The sequence below is a fragment of the Eleutherodactylus coqui genome, chromosome 7 (genome assembly GCF_035609145.1).
Source record: "Eleutherodactylus coqui strain aEleCoq1 chromosome 7, aEleCoq1.hap1, whole genome shotgun sequence".
Taxonomy (NCBI): domain Eukaryota; kingdom Metazoa; phylum Chordata; class Amphibia; order Anura; family Eleutherodactylidae; genus Eleutherodactylus; species Eleutherodactylus coqui.
In genome coordinates, this window is record NC_089843.1 from 55,570,702 (window position 1) to 55,583,818 (window position 13,117).

A 13,117-nucleotide genomic window follows, 5' to 3' on the forward strand; every position below is an offset into this window, starting at 1 on the left:
TATGGAGTACAAAGAGCTTTCAATGATTGAGTATTTTGAATGGTGGAGGTGCTGCCAACCAGATGACGCTCCACCAGTGTGGGCGTGAGTGTAGCGAAAAGGATGTGAAAAGAACTAGTATGGAGGCGCAACCCTCTAAGCTACTAGAAGATGTAGATCAAAGTCCAATGTGTGATGGTGAAAGCACTTTTTTATTATTTTTTCACAAATTAAAAACCAGCAATAGAATACGCGTTTCGGGGAAGAACCCCTTCGTCAGTTCGGCTGGATAGGACAACAGGATGCCTGGGGGTGACACGACTCCAAAGATGTATTGGATGTGTCGGAGGTCCTGTGTGCAGGAGGGCAGGGGAGAAAAAAAAAAGCACTTTTTTTCCACACATTGGACTTTGATCTACATCTTCTAGTAGCTTAGAGGGTTGCGCCTCCATACCAGTTGTTTTCACATCCTTTTCGCTTTGAAAGATCTGACAGGACAATATTTTTAATGAGGTCTATTGGACTAATGCTGCGCTTAGATGAAACAATCATCATTTTAAAAAAAACAACAACTTTCAAATGGGCAAAAGTGAGCGCTATTCGTTTAGTCTGCATGCAAGCCAACGACTGAACGACGAACAAGAATCAGTCGCTTTTCATAAGTCACCCGGTTTCTACAGACATAAAAAGAATTGTTGGCTCGTTCGCTTATTGTTCGGTTTAAGCAGCAATCGTTCAGCCCCCGTATTCGCTTATACAAGGACTGAACGATTCTCCTTTGTACGAGGCGTTTGCTGTCTAAACGGGCTGCATGAGTGCATACGAGTCAGCGGCGACGTCACACGCTCTTTCAAACCATAACCGTATTGGTTTCAAAAGATTGGAAAGGTGTTCTATCAAGTCCGAATCCACTTTTTATATACTAGGCCACTTTGTTTTAATAGGAGAGGGGATAAGCGGCTGTTGAAGCTGTCAAAAACTATAGTAGACATTTATTTTCATGAGAAAGAAAGGACTGGACCGGTTAAAAAGGAAAGAGTCAATAAACCCCGGCCAGCTATAGAACTCAAGGCTGCTTATATAGCTCACTGGATCTGTCCAACCCTGCCTTATGGGCCACTCCGGCAAAACCACATTTGTTCATCCCTGCGCCCCCTTATCGAATTCGTCACACTTTAGACATTTCCTCTGAATATAGCAGTCACTTCCCTGCAGTGCAGACTCCTGTCTGATATTTATCAGGCACCATCTAAATGCAGAACTTCTCCCTGCTCACTTTCTCTGTGCAATGGTATCACTCCCATGATGCATCAGCACAGCATCACATGACCAGCTACAGACTGTACTGCAGGGAGAACAAAATAAGCTACATACCATAAAGTATGCAATCAGGAGGATGATCTTCTCTATTATACCCGTGTGACAGGAGCTGTGTGATAATGATTAAAGGGGTTTTCAGTGGAAAATACTATTGATGACCGGTTAGGATCCGTCACTCTGGACCTCGACCAATCAGCTGAGCGGGCGCAAGCTGTCAGCGCCGCAAATACACAAAGGTCTGAATCCGCGGAAGTCTCTGCGGCAACCTCTGTGCAGTGGCCGATGCTTGTAACTGCAGGCATGGCTCTCATTGAAATCAATGGGAGCCGTGCCTGCAGTTACAAGCACTGGCCACCACACAGAGGTCAGCATGGAGACTTAGGCTTGTTGTAGTAATAATATAAGGAGTTTCCTAAAGGAGCCTATGCAATTATATGTGTGTGTAAATAAATAAATAAATAAATTAATTAATTATATATACACACACACACATATATATATATATATATATATATATATATATATACACACACATACACACATATTATATATATATATATATATATATATATATATACACACACATACACACATATTATATATATATATATATATATATATACACATATATATATATATATATATACACATATATATATATATACATACATACATACACACACACACACACACATACATACATACATACACACATACATATACATTCATATATCCACCTTCATAGAAAATAGCTAGCAGTGAAATGGTTAACTTCTACAAGGTCCTGAGATGTGTTTCTCATAAAAAAGACCTGCGATGCCCAGCGCTCATAAGGAGGGGGGGGGGGGCACTTATCTACTCCCTTGGATTCCTTGGTCCAGGCAGAGATATTGATAGTCTATTCTAGTTGCGTTTCCTAGAAATTACGTGTTCACATAGCAACGTACACCTGGGGCGTAAACATATGTTAATCATCAGCGTCGTTACATACTAGGCCAATCATGAGTTGTTATGATGTTGGAAGGGGTATGCATGTAATTGGTGCGTCATATTAAGTATAACTGTATTGTACTTCTTTACAATAAACCGTAAGGGTATGGGGGCTCAAGGGGAGCACATATATTCATGCATGAAGCTTCTCATTATAACCAATCTGGAGCAAAATCCAGTGAAATCTTCTGGAATATGATTTATTCCCATAACACGCTGCTTCCACTCCGACCTCTGTTATTGCGGCCCTGACAACGCTCAGCTAATCGGTCGGGGTCCCGAGTGATAGATCTCAGCCGATCAACTATTGATGACCTATCCGTTTAACAATGATAGGAGTGTCTGTGTCCTCCTCTAAATAGTTTGTGTGGTATAGTTCATACAATATTACACAGGGATTATGCTGAATGAAAAACTTGACTAATTTTAAAGTACATAAACCCAAGTAAATGTGAACTGGTCAGAATTGAAAATCACATGATCCATATGATAAAGAGGCGGCATGAGCGTCAGATAGAAAGGCATAACTAAACAAGGTAACAGTAGCTGACTACATACTAGCTAAATAACAAATGAAAGAATTAAATGTCACCGGGCTGGCCCTATATCATTTTAAGTCTAGATCTTTGGACCTACTTTCAAAGAAAGAACAGCAAATTTAAATAGAAATTCCTCAAATTAAGAATTACACCAGCATTGAACCAGCTTTTTATTGCTTAGTATGAATTATATACAACAACAAAAAAAGACAAAAAAAAGACATTAAAAGGGTTATTATTAACTAGTACAGTGATTGTAGGCAAGACTGTTTTTTAAAGATCAATGCAACTTTTATTTAGATATACCCCAGCCTGCTTGTGAACCCGGGCACGTTGTTCTCCACAGAGAGAACCGGCACAATGTATCACAGGAGCTTCGATTTTCTGTGCTCTCCCCAAAAAAATATTTTGCATGATGATGTGCTTTTTGTAAAGCACTGGTTTATTTATTTGTAGCCCAGCCAGGCTGCCACAACGCGGCGATAAATGTGATTTACGTCTGGAGAAACAATCCACCTTCCATCTATCGCCTCTCATTCTTGTAATAAACATCAGGGCTGCCAGTGCTGGCTGTTCTCACTGCTGGGGACAGAATAGAAATGCAGTGACCTCAAGTTACATGGAGGCTGGAAGTTCTGAGCCGCAGAAATATCAATCACACATAAGGAGGACTCTGTGTACCCAATGCTGCCCATAGTTACAAGGAGAACCCAAGAGAAAACAGATGATCCTTAAAGAGTATTTCTCATCTCATGTTGATGACCTATCATTAGGATATTTTATCACTTGATAATTGGTTGGGGTCCGATGTCTGGTAGCCCTTCCATTCTCAAAAATGAAGGGGGAGGTTATGTACATCAACCAACTGCAGTTCCTTGCACGGTGGCTGGCAGAGAGTACCACTGTGGAGGAGAAACCAGTGAAGGCACAGAGCTACATTCCCTTAACTGGTGGAGGGCCTCAGCAATCAGACTCCACCGATCAAAGTGATAGCATATCCCAGCAATTACTTTATGAAATGGGAAAACCAATTTAACAACCATCATGGAACTAGACCCTGTATCGGCATCCTGAGCATCGTTGGGTTTGGGAACAAATCGGCCCAACGGAAACATGTTTTACTGCCATTAACATCTATCGGAAGGTTGGAAAACATTAGATCGGCACAAGACTATCTGCTGGAAAACCCACCAGTCAAACACAGTTTACTAGAGATATAGAAACAACCGGTATTAATGTATCTTGACACCACCAGAAGTGCTGGTGGAGCCAAGAAACAAGGAGTTTGACAGGGGGTTGCCGCCCAGTCGTCATGATTGGCTGTCCTGCATTCTCCCCATACTGGTCCTCACATGTCCTATAGACAGCGCCGTCCGCAGTGGAGGAAAAATATTTGCAAAATTACTGAAAGGGTTTAACCCACAACCTAAAATAGCTTCACAACCACTCTGTTGCTCCTGGCTGCTTCTCACCAGGACATGTGACTGCTGCAACCAATCACTGCTCACAGCAGTGACCTTCTGAAGCCAGTGATTGGCTGCAGCAATCACATGTCCTGGTGAGAAGCAACCAGGAATGACAGAGTGGTTGTGAAGCTATTTTACATTGTGGGAAAACCCCTTTAAAGTGATACAGCTTTACATAGGATGTCAGGGCTACATGCCCAGCGCTTGTTATAGTGATATAGTGATTGTCTTCCCCGCAGTGATAATCCGGCCGCGGGGAATGCAGTGAAAGCCTTCCATAGCATTGCTATGTCCTGGTGTCCTGGACATGTCCAGCATGCTGCGAATTGCCGCGGTTCTCCGGTGATCTGTCAGAAAGGCTCACTGTGGAGATCCGTCTGCTGGCTCTTGCTCCCGGGCGGCGGCGATCCGCCGTGGGATATCGCAACGCTCATGGACAGGCAGCCTAAGGTAAGGTAAGTTCAGGAATTCAAACTACTGGCAAATTCCTAGGCTTGCTATACGCCCCTGGCTGAAAGTGGATTGCAAACAACAGGGCAGCAGAAAAATGGTGAAGACCCCCTGAAAAACTCCACCGTTGCAGTATCCACTGTTTCCTGATCCCTGCTGAACTTCACTTCCTACAGGGAGCGATGACGACCTGACACAGAGTCAAGTGAGTGCCGCAGCTATTCACTGGCTGTAGGGAGCTGGTGATTGGCTGCAGCAATCATTATGGACTTCTTGCACCCAGTAACGACGACGAGTGAGGACCAGAGAGGCAGAGAGGCGGCAGTGACAGGGGAGCAAGGAATGATGTATACTATTATTTTAATACTGCCAGGTTTTACAGAACACCATGTCCCCAGAGCATGAAATGGTGCAAACAGCAGCATATAGGCTGTCTGCATGCAGAATCTGGCTCTGGCAGCAGCGTCGTCGGCACGTACTTGCTGTCGCAGTCTTCATCTGTAGTGCGGATGGACCCGGCAGCTCGCTGTCGGTCATGCGCAATACAGATTTTGCTTTTCAATTTTTCTGTCCCCGCGCCGTCGCTAGGTGAGGAGACGGAATCCGCGACCAGTCTATAATGCTCATTTCAGATGGGCCGCGGGTTGGATGGCTTCCATTGACTTCAACGGAAATTGTCTGTGCGGGGCCCGCATGAAGATGGAGCATGCTGCGATTTTTCCTCGCGAGCGGGAATCGCAATTGATTTCCGCCCATGCGTAGGAAGCAGCAGATCTCAATAGGAAGTAACAGATGGCATTTGCTGCGGTTTTGTGGTGGGGACGCCGACCCCAGATTATGCAGCAAATATCTGCCAGTTTGCAGGCAGCCACACTCTTTAGGGTAGAAGGTGTAAGTATGAACCATCTGAGCCCTGTGAATGGTTCTGGTATTTTTTGAAAAAAAAATAAAAAATTGCACACACGCGATGAACACCCCGTTCTACAAATGACAACACCGCATTACTATGATACGGCAGCCAGCTGACTGAGTATATAAACACCACTTGACTTCAGGACAGAAACAACAAAGTACATTAAACAAGGAGGCAACGTCCTAGCAAAGAACACCACAAACAACTACCATGCGAATGGAGGGCACCATTTAGTCCAAGATGGTCTGCTAGATCTGTGCCAGAGGTTCATAGCAGAGCCTCCGATGCAGATGTGAATGTAGCCTTGTGTAGGTTAGAAGTATTTGTGAGGATATGCCTTTAAATTAAAAAAAAACAAAAAAACAGAAACTTAGAGGTATTCATCAAACACTCATATCTTAGAAAGCCCAACTTACACCGAGCGCAGGCCGCCACTTGAAAACATTCCTAAGACATGATGTTAATGGACTTGCGCACTGCACAGACACACCGGTTCAGGACCTGCAGGCTAAGGCTGCTTTCACATCTGCATCGGCAGTTCAGTTTTCTGCTCCGTTCGGAAAGCAGGAAAACGGACCCCATTGACTAGAATGCGGTCTGTTCAGTTTCTGCTCAGCTGCCTGGCATTTTAAATGAAAGAAAAAGCACTGCACGTGGCGCTATTTCTTCTGGTATTTCTTTCCCGAATCTGCGACAGGACCTCCGCACAGAGGTTCCAGCACTGATGTGAACCAGGCCTAAACTGGGTTAAAATTTTGGCCTTGCAAAACTTGACATAATAAGGGTAAAATATCTTCATAGAAATGCCAGGTAGCATCACTGCTGGAGTAATGCCTTAATTTAGGGGATACAATTACGTGGTCTCAAAGCCTCATCAACCATTTATGTCCAAGCATCTGTATGGTGAACTGGAGAAAAACACAACATGGAGTATTTAGGTCTTGTTATAAAGCCCTTCTGATGGAAGCAGTCCACTCAAAAGGGTTTTTATTGCAAGAAGTAGAACAAAGAAGTCTAGAATAGTCCAATCACTATGGACAACACCCTACGTTACACCTTTTTGCAGTAATAAAATAGCAAATCTTAATAAAAAGTTTGATCATCTGTAATATGAGGCTACTTTGAAAAGAAGTCATTATAAATTCGGATATAAAGACTAAATATGTTCTCTCAACCCCCTTCCGTGTATCAAGAACATGCTGTTTTCATAATGTTTTCGGATGAAGAGGTGTTAAACCCTTGAACAAGTGTAACAAATAATCTTAGTACTTCCATAGTCATCCTTGGTTCATAAGTTCCCAACAAAGGTGGCAGGGGGTGGGTGGGGGCCCGTCCACCATGGAAGGGTGTCGAAGTCTACTCCCAACCTCTGGGGCTGATGAACAGACTTCCCCCTTTCTCCCCAGAGTGATTTGCCACATACCCACTGGGGATGGATGCCAAGTATTATATGCTTTACCTTTTCCGTATCTTGCCAATTTACTATTTGTATATCATGTTTGTAACTTTTGATCTTGTCCAGGTGATCCTTTTCTTGATCTCGATACTTTGCATGTATATCTACTGTCATCACTTCAGTAAACTTGATTTGGCCTGTGTGTATGTAAACCCATTTATTCTCACCAAGAAACCCGCTATAAGACAAGCCTATTTCACCCTGTAATATGCCAGATGGCCAAAGGGAATCAGAACGAACCCCATTATCAGAGGCGTAACTTGAAGTTTCTGGGCCCCAATGGCCCCCGACTATAATGCTTTATTCATAGTACTAGGCTCCCTATATGGAGAAGAGAGGCCTTATGGGCCCCCTAAGGCTCCTGGGCCTGGGTGCAACCGCATCCCCTGCACCCTCTATAGTTACGCCCCTGCCCATTATAGCCAATGGGGTCCAGTCAACCAGTGGATTCCATTTTCCTGCTTCTATGACGCTTATTTGGTCACATGCGCAAATTAGATAATTATATACCAACGCGATATAACTAGAGAGATACAAACAGTATTTCAGCATCTGCTGAGAAAATGCAATGACTGCACTGTTACTGGTAAATGAGGCTTCGGAGAAATAATCTCTGCGCCGGTCACCACATGTATATATGATTACTCAACAATTTAATAGAACACACCAGTCTTCTTGGGAATTCACCATCCGCTATATATAAAAACAAATCTAATTTTCTAGCTGCACAATAAAACAAGAAAAAGGTAGATGGCATTATATGTGATGTGTGTCCTCCGCAGACGAAAGCTATGTTTTATAGACATGGGCTTCTAGGGTCGTAAATAAAGGGTGTAATTAGTTCAGTGAAACCTGGAGAGATGTGAAGAAAGGCTTAAGCCCTGCCTGGAAGTAAAGATCCGGGTAATTCGACTACAGGACAAGAAAAATAGACATCATAAATCCACACAAGTGATAAAACAAGTAGATTACCACCCCAAGGGGCAACGGCTCCTGCAATGACCCAGACATTGTCGCTTCTATGGTGACCCTAAGTTGTAAGGGATCAGAATTAGAAAAAAAAAAGTCAAAAAGTCAGAGCCCGTACCTGACCAGCTATCGTACTTGACATGCAGAGTCTAAACTTGCCAACAGTCCCAACTTTTGTAGGACAGTCCTGTGGACTGAGCAGTATTTGTCGTAGATTCCCCCCCCCCCCGAGGGGGTGTTCCGCTAGAACAAGGCAAGGCTTAAGGACTCACTTACACAGGCATGTGTGGCCTGTGCATTAGGCCTCTTTCACACGGGGGACAGCGATAGAGTTGCGAGAAAATTGCAGCGATATTGCAGCAGTGTGCTGATATCGCAATTTTGTAGGCGTCTTTTGCTGGGATTTTCCAGGGGGCATGAAATATAAGCCCTACCCCGAAAATAAGCTCTGGCTCCATGAAAAAAAACAACCCCAAAAAAACACAATACCTTACCTAACAGGTGCGGTCCGCTCCGCTGCACTTCTCCGAAGCTTCGACACACTTCTTTGTAGTCTTCTATCGGCGCATACTGGTCAAGGGTTTCAAAAACCCCGCCTCCAGTAAGCGCTGGCTCTGATTGGTTTTTGAGCACCACGGCTCAGCTAATCACTGCAGCACTCGAAAACCCAACAACAGTATTCAATGCCTTAACGGCCTACTTCTCCACAGCCCATCCTGTATATATTTTACATTAAATAAATTAATTTTTATATTTTTTTTTTCTTTGTATCAAATGTACAATAATTAAACTGTTGTTTCTGACAAACACAAAGTGAAAATGTAGCAACTCGCATCGTCGTTCGGTATGATTTTTAGTTCTTTATCCTGCACACATTATGTTAACAGCCAGGGACCCCAATATGAAACATAGAATTTTTTTAACAAAACGAATGTAGTATTTTTTGCTTTTCCACCTTCAGACGCAGACGCTTTTTTTTTTTTTCTTCTTCTTTAATGGGAACCGGTCAAGGCCTTTAAGCCCCATCAATTACGTTAAGGGGCTCCAAAAGGTAACGAAAGTGGGTGTCCGGGAATGGAGTTCTATTCACACGGGACACCCTGTTCCTGCACTGCCCCCCCCCCCCTCAAGTCCACGCATTCTAGTGGCGAGACTCTCTTCATGCACCCTTCCATTCATCTCCATGTATGAACACCACTCCCTGGCCTCTGAGCCCTAGAATGTAGATTATGGAGCTCAAAAACATCATTACAACTTAAAGTCTAGAAATTTGGCACATCTAGTGAAATATTTCTGGTATTTCCCTGGCATTTAGCAGTTTTCCTTGAAGCTGGGAATCCTATATGGTTCAGAATATTCACAGGCCGTATGATATGACTTATCCCACACACAGGAAACCCAACAATCCAAATAGTTCCATTCATATTGCATCACCTCTGAGGGATCTAAAGAGTCCATTGTAGCCGGGAATAAATCATTCACAAATTGACAGAAGTGCAAATCCCGAAGTCGAGCGAGGGCCATACAGGACACAATCGTACTTCACATCGTCAAGGATAATTTATGCCGCATTGCTGAATATTTTACACTGTCTTGTAGGGTGGGAAGCGGGCAGCAGTCAGACTGCAGCTTCCCTGCGCCGCTGTAGGGTGACGAGCGGCTCGGGATTCACAACGTCATTTATCTCAATTTCTGTAATTTCAGATAATTAGAGATGCATTCTGCGGCATTAAAAATGATTACCCAAGACCCTTCTGAAGTCTACCTGATGGTCACACAACATGCAGACAACTATTGTTCTAGAAGAACGGGAGGAGTAAAAAAAGGCATCTGCAGTGGTTTCCCTAAAACGGTGTTGATAGGGAGGAGGGATAAAAAAAATGCTACCAAGTATTGGATACTTCTTAAACTCTGCGCTAATGATCAGGAACTCTGTTAGACAATGTAATAAAGAGAATGAGACTGGTGCTCTGTCCTTTCCTCATGCTTTACACTGCAGCTCTGTATAGTGTCTGAAGCTAGTAATTGCAGACTGGGGTCTCAAAAATTAATAGGAGCTGCACCTGCAGTTACAAGCACCGGCCACTACACTAGGGTCGGAGCAGCTGCTTCGCTCTGCATCCTGTGTGCTACAACGCTGACAGCAGACACCAGATCTGCTGATCGGCCGGGGTCCTGTGTGACAGACCCCATCCGATCAACTATTGAGGACCTATCCAGAAAATAGGACAATAGTTTTTTCCTGGGAAACCATTTAAAACTCTTATCTACACGTTGCAGAATTTGACCACATTTTTAAGTTCACAGCATGTTAATTATTGTTGTCTATTTTCACCACAGTTTTCACCCCTTTTTAAAGTACATTAGTGAGGTGACATCCATGATGAATCTGTAGGAAAATCTGTCACACAATGGCCCTGGACTTAAAGAGTTATCGTTATTTTGGGGTAATCATGGCCAAGAGATCAATATCCCTCTGTAGGCGGTGGCCAACGTAGTGAAGAGTACAGAAAGTGAATGGAAGTTACCGAAACAGCAGGACTCGCAGATCTAAACCGTTCCCATACCTCCAATCACTTCTATGAGGCTTATGGAAAGGGCGTATAATGGCCACTCGGCTGTTTCCGCACTGCAGTCTCAGTCTCATGTAGAACCAGGCCAGGAGGGGTGTCGGTATTTTAGATGTGTGCAAGTCCAAAAGGTGGGACTCGTATCTACCAGAGATTTATGGTATATCCTGTGGATATGCTGGAGAAGTCTGGGATGAGAATATCACTTTAAAAATTGAGTCCTCGGGGGAGGGGGGGGGGGGGGGACAGGGACTACTTAAAAATACATGATATGGGTTATACCTTAAAAGGGGTTGTTTGACTTCATTTTTTATATAGTTTTGGGCCCTTCTGCCCAGGCTATAAAAAAGAGAGATACAATCACCGTGGCACCACATCTGACAGGTAACACCGGGTCTTAATATAGAAGCCCCGGAAGGCTTAAGGGGCGTCACTATTGATGTCGGCTGACGCCCCCTAATGGCAGCATCGGTCAGGTAGGTAGACTACTGCAGCCGAAGTAAACAGTAGTCCATAGAAGGCTTCTCTCCCAACAAAATCAACACCTTCCATTACACTTTCAAATTCTCACTCCTGTCGGATTAATGCCTTCTTTTACACTTCTGGCTCCAAAACCAATGTGGACTTCCGACTGAAAGTGGGCCCAAGGATCAGAGGATGGGCAGCTATCCCCAGCAGCAGACCTAAATGACCTATCCTAAGAACAGGTTATCAGTAGCAAATACCTGGAGTGCCCCTTTAAATACACACACAATAGGATATTCTGATATTCACCTGCAAGCTCTACCTGCACATATTAATAATCAATACACGATATAAGCAAACCTGACTACCAGCAGTGACGCATGAAACGTTCCTCTCTTTGGAGTCAGATCTGGATACACATTAAATATTGCTGTCTGTGATCTTAATATGTAGTACTTCAAATAGCACAAAATGTACATTTCTGCTCCCGGAGACCTTGGAAAAGCTAAAAATATCCAGAATCAGCTCTATGAGACAATACAGACGGTAATTGACATGCTGGTGTAGATTCGGTGCCGGCGGTCGGACTATCATACTGATCAGAGACTAGCGCACAAACAAGACTTTACACCTGGGGCTGTGAAGGCCCTATAAAATAACCACTGAGATACAGGGGCGCATACATAGGAGTTGGGACACTCACAGAATTCAGTCCTGGAGGGACCGCAAAGCCAGCTCCAAATGTTTAGGAACCAACAACATGCTGTAGAGCCAAGTCCCCCCCCCCCCCCCCCCATGAGGAATGTAAAAAAAAACAAAAAACCACAACGAAACAATCCTTACACACAAATGTCAACCGACCTGCTGTAGCTAGTAGCTTTGCCCTGCATTAGACAGTAGAGAGCTTCTCTTGGTACTTAAAAGTTTTCTGCCCCTGACTTCTAGTTGTAAATTTGTGACTCCATCCTCCTCTTCACTTCCCCAGTATTCTCATGTAGCTCCTTACTTTCCCCTCAGCAGGCACGGAATATACCCCCACATTACAACCGGTAGTCACAGCAGCTACTCTTCACTTGCCCCGGTAGTCACAGCAGCTACTCTTCACTTGCCCCGGTAGTCACAGCAGCTACTCTTCACTTGCCCCGGTAGTCACAGCAGCTACTCTTCACTTGCCCCGGTAGTCACAGCAGCTACTCTTCACTTGCCCCGGTAGTCACAGCAGCTACTCTTCACTTGCCCCGGTAGTCACAGCAGCTACTCTTCACTTGCCCCGGTAGTCACAGCAGCTACTCTTCACTTGCCCGGTAGTCACAATTGATAATAGCAGTGCCACACATCCCTCTTCTTCAGCAGGCAGACAGAAGAAAGTCAGTGGTCTGTAACTGCTCTGCTGGGAGAGATGGAGTTTAATACTAACATCAAAATCATGCATTAGGTCTAAGGGGAAACACAGAGGTCAAAAATGCATCAAGGCGAGACAGCAAAGTGTCCACTACAAAAAGGGTGACCAGCCTATACAGTATGGAATGATAGATTGTACTAAAGAGGTGGAGTTAACAGGGCGTGTCAACAGGAGATTGTTGATAGTTTCCAGGTAGCAAGTGGGGATTGTCTTTTTTTTTTTTTTTTTTTTTTTTACACTGCACAAAAATTTATTATAAATATATATATTATACATACATATACACACAGCTTTTTTTTAGAAACTGGAAAACCCCAGCTCAGTTTACCCATTCCCTCACGAGACCATCAAAAGGATGATTAGCATCGCTACACACCAAAAAGCCCAAACTATCAAAATGTATCCCATTATTTATCTTTTACTGTAATGCTAGTAAAAACAAGAATACATAATGCCAGAATTGCTTTTTTTGTCACCGCATCTCCCCATAAAAACTGAACAAAAGGTTGATTAAAAACAATCGTGTGCATGCAAAAATGGTAACCAAAAAAAAAACAAAAAACCCACAACCACCACCTTACACTTGCACTGAAGAAAA

General features: G+C 43.7%; 1 protein-coding gene across 2 annotated transcripts in view; it reads right to left on the reverse strand.

Annotated features, from left to right (window-relative positions):
- The window catches only part of ZFYVE28 (zinc finger FYVE-type containing 28), a 184,372-nt gene that overhangs the window by 93,058 nt on the left and 78,197 nt on the right, over positions 1 to 13,117 (reverse strand). The gene's annotated exons all lie outside the window — the stretch shown is intronic.